Consider the following 5,091-nt stretch of genomic DNA (forward strand, 5'->3'; position numbering starts at 1 on the left):
ACTGGATATCACAGTGTAGTATCTGTTCTTCAGATGCTGTACTTCATTTTCTTGTTCTCTGTCAGTGGAGGAGAAGTCCTTCACGACTGAGACCATTTTTAATTTTTGTTCCCTTTCTCCACGTTAAAAAAACGACCCTGGTGTCTAACTCTGTCCTGTGGGGAGGCATTGTAAATGGGAACTCAGGCGTTATTTATCTCTCTCATATAGCGAGATGATGTGACACGAGGGTCGGAAGAGAATCAAGAGCCAGAGCCCTAGAAGAAGAGCACTTTAACCTGCAAAAAATGTCTGGACAGGCTTGTCGAAATTCCTCGGTATAGGCGCCTTAGGCAAACTCCTTCTCAGAGAAAGAATGTAATGCCTGGGAAGATGGACCTCATGCTAACAACATGTAATCAACAAGGAAAGGGGCATTTTAAGAATGACATAGATTCTCTTGTTTTGGAGGTCGAGGAAAATTCTCCCACCTAGAAATGGCAAACGTTTGAAAAGACATATTCTCGCTCGGATTAATATTTTTATTTCTCCCACTTAAGCAGAGAGAAGGTAAAGCTTGGGAAGAGTTGACTTCCAAAGACTAAGTAGAATAATACAACCCATCGACGAAATGTTGCATATCTTTGCCTGTTCTACAAGTATTTTTATGGTGGATGCTCTGACGAACTACAAGCACTTGTACCCCCTCGACGTAAATACACCCGACAAATCGCACAAGCAGCTAAATCCCACCCCTACACAGTAGAGATTCCTAGGTGTAAGAAGGACTTCTACTCCAATAGTTTCTTCCCCAGAACTGCTAGACTTTGGAACTCTCTCCCGGAATTCTGCTTTCCTAACTGTACTGACATGCAGAAGTTCGAGTGTAATGCGAACAGACATCTTGCTGCTCATTTCCCTTCATAATATGCCCACAACTTATGTGGTAGCCCCCTACTTCAAACTGGCACTCTGCCTTGTTTGGGATGAAACTAGAATTAAAAAAGAGACCGTTGCTTTACTTCAGAGGGAGTGCTACGACTTTGTACCCTTCTTTCACTAGCCCTCCTCTCCCCGACCTGAACTTGCTGGACTACTCCGCTTGGTTCAGAGCATCACCAACATGACCTCCCACGATACTAAATCCAGCCTGATCGCTGTCATCCACCGAGTATTCGCCGAGCTCCCTCCTGCTCTTGTGAAAAAGGCGTGTTCCCAATTCCGGACCAGTATCGAAGCTGTGATTGAGGTTAAAGGCGGCTACATTGAATAGATACTACATATTCAAGTTACCGGAATTGATATTTTTAAAGAAAAGTTTTATAATAAAGCTCCAGTGTGGGTTTTTCTTTTGTCGTTCCACTCTGTACTCCCGAAAAGGAAAACAAAAAGAGAAAAGAATATAACTCTCGTTATTAAAACACACACACACACACACACACACACACACACATTCTTTTCCAGATCTGTTGTTAGAAGTTTAAGGCCATCTAAGTGGACGAGCTTGCCTCTTTTTATCACAAGAATAGCACATTAGGTGATGCTAAATTCCAACCTTATGCTATTACTAAACAATCTGATAAAATTCATTAAGGTGTTAAGCTGGTCTTCATTCCTTCCAAAAAACATCCAGGTCATCCATGAATAGTAAATGGTTGACTGTTTGACTCTTCATGCTATCCTTTATAGATGTTTGTGTGTTGAGGGCTATTCCGAAAATTTGCAAACATTTGAGTATCCATGAACGGGACATCATGTTAAATACTTTTTTTTATAATCTATCCAGCCCGTGACAAAATTAATAGATCTTTGTTTGCATTTTCTGATGATTATTTTATCGATCAGAAGCTGATACTTAGTGCTTCGTGATCTCTTTTCGGCAGTCTGTTTGTTGTTGTTGTTATTGTTTTTGTTCTTGTTGTTATGATGATGATGATGATGATGATGATGATGATGATGATGATTCGTACGGTTCGTTAGCTAAGCAAGCGGTCTAAGACGACATTTGCGTTAGGCAGTTCAACTTTCGGGACAGAAAAGTTTAAGATTCTGTTCGAGTCTCGTTTTTCACTTTGTCATATTCCTTGCTTACATCCAGTCACTGAGATTATATTAACTGTTTATTAAACGATCTTACCTATGCAACCATCAATGTCAAAAGAGACATAAAAAGCAGACAGTGCGTGTAAAAAAAAAGTATGTATAAAATTATTAACACATTTGCTTATGATTTGCAACTCTTCTCTCTCTCTCTCTCTCTCTCTCTCTCTCTCTCTCTCTCTCTCTCACACACACACACACACACACACGCACAGGTTCACAGACACATAAACGTATGCATAAAGCAGAAAATGATAAAAATATAAACAGTGTGCGCGCGTTAAACCTAGGCACGTGCAATTTCGCGTGTGCGCATATGCGTGTGTGATATAATTGGAAAATTATATGCGTATACAGAATGTGTTTTTAAAAATCATGTGCACGAATGAGTGTTTGGTTGTGTGGGCGCAGGCAGGAGTGCGCCTGTGTGTATGAGTATGTGTGCGTGCATGTATGTATACACGCGTGTGTATTTGTGTATCTTAATATAAATGCGCGTACGAGCGTGTGTGTGTGTGTGTTTGTGTGTGTGTGTGTGTGTGTGCGTGTGTGTGTGTGTGTGTGTGTGTGTGTGTGTGAATTATTGTTGTCGTCGTAACGGGACATTCTCGCTATAAATGTTGGAGAGGGGAGAATTAATAATAACCATTATGCTTTTCCGAGATCAAACACGGAACATCCCCCGAGGGTGATACACCTCGTTGAAGGGGAAAGGAGCTAGGAGAGCTAGGGGAGGAGGGGGATTGAAAGACCTTAAAAAATAATACAAAAAAAAAACTGATGAATAAGTTAAATAAACTAAATAAAAACAATTTAAATAAAAAAGAAATAATATGTGTGCAAATTGGGTTGGGGTTGCATAAATAAAAGAATAAATGGAAACAGGAAGGAAATAGGAGGGGACCTCGACACACCACAACTTCCTTCTACACCCTGACCAATTATCGATTGTTTAACTGTATTTGTTTTGTTGTTGTTTTGGGTTTTTGCTCCTTCGGTCTCCCTTTGTCTCTTTCTCCTTCTCTGCCCCTCTCTCTCTCTCTCTCTCTTTCTCTCTTTTAATCTCTCAAACACACACGTTCTCTCTCACTCGCTCTCGCGCACCGTTTCCCGTTCTTTATTCCTCTCTACCGTCTCTTCCCTCCTTTAACCGCTGATTCTATTCACGTCTGTCGCTTTTTTAAATTCTTCTTTTGTTTCTGTTTGTCCCTAATTATTCGCCTCCCCACGAGGGCAAAGTTCGAAACAAAGTTGCTTTCTATTTTAAACGATTTCCAGCACTTTCAAAGAGGCGTTTTCTATCAGAGATGAATAAAAATTGCTCAAATCAATGAGCATATATTTATATGTATATATATATATATATATATATATATATATATATATATATATATATATATTATATATATAAATATACATATGTATGTACATATGTATATATATACATGTGCACACACACACACACACACACACACACACATATATATATATATATATATATATATATATATAGATAGATAGATAGATAGATAGATAGATAGATATCACAGATACTACATTTTGAAATATTTATTTGTACAGAATATCAAAAAAAAATCCCATTATAATAAATTAAGCACAAGGTCATTCAAACGTGTTATTGATTATCTTTGGTGACTATTACTAAAATCGTCCATCCTTATTTTAACTAGAATTATCAATCACCAGAGTTCAAAGGACTTAAAATGCTTCAAATGGTCAAATATTTTATTTCCCATGAATATATATATATATATATATATATATATATATATATATATATATATTTTTATTACCGTATCTTTCTGTTAAGTTACATTATTGTTTCAGCTACCCGGCCGTTTTTTTGGCCGTCTGTAGCTTCCTCAGACTTTTACAGAAATGTTCGTTATTATGGAATATATATATATATATATATATATATATATATATATATATATATATATATATATATATGATAATATGAGGTTAAAACAGATCCTTCGATATGAATCAAAAATAGAAAAAAAGACCAAATCACACATTGTTTGATGGGCTTTTTTTTTTTTTTTTTTTCTAAAGGGGTAAATTTTCTAAATATAGTGCATGGTGACTCGTGTATTATTTTTAGATACTTTATTCTCTCATGGAAAAGCCCACGAAAGAGTCGGCGAAACGTTGCACGACCTAGTCTTTCCTTTTCCACTTTTAATCTAGATATATATATATACTATATATATATATATATAATTATCTAATTGTAACAGATTCTACACGTCGATACTAACACGAAAACTAATAGGTAGTCATCCTTCTCTATATTCTCTGTAACTATAATATCTTTCACCCCCTTAATCATTCACCTTTTTTCTCTACTCTCTCTTATACGTTCTTTCTTCCTCTTTTCATTGTCTTCTCTCTCTCTCTCTCACACACATCTCTCTCTCTTTTATCTGCCCAAGCTCTCCATTAGTTTCCTTTCATATCTTCTTTCGTTCTCTCTCCCTAACTCATTTATTAACTCCCCCACCATTAAACTAATGACCCAACTTTTTTTCTCTCTTTTTCTCTCTTTCTCTTCATCTATGTTTCTGTCCCTTCTTTTGTGCGTCTGTCTTTTTATCGTATCATCTTTTAATCTAAAATCGGAATGCACATAAACATATATAAGTATAAAATCCACGATATATCATAAATGAACTGGCGCGGATACTGGTCGTATCAGAAAAGATAAAAAGAAAACAAACTACACACATATGTAAATCATTAAAAAAAATGGAGACTTTTTACCGGTTTCGTTTGGATTAACAACCCTCTTCGGAAAAAGTGAAAATTTAAAATGTTTTGGAATAACGGGAAAAAACTATATGTTCATTTTTCGTCTCTCTCACTAATCGAGAAACTAACTCCCTGAATACATCTCCCTACCTATCTATCTCTCTCTATCTATCTCTCTATCTATCTATCTATCTATCTATCTAGATTTGTATTTCTCTTTTTCAATTTATCTGTTTT

The sequence above is a fragment of the Euprymna scolopes genome, chromosome 43 (assembly GCF_053919585.1).
Source record: "Euprymna scolopes isolate OS-2025 chromosome 43, ASM5391958v1, whole genome shotgun sequence".
Classification (NCBI taxonomy): domain Eukaryota; kingdom Metazoa; phylum Mollusca; class Cephalopoda; order Sepiida; family Sepiolidae; genus Euprymna; species Euprymna scolopes.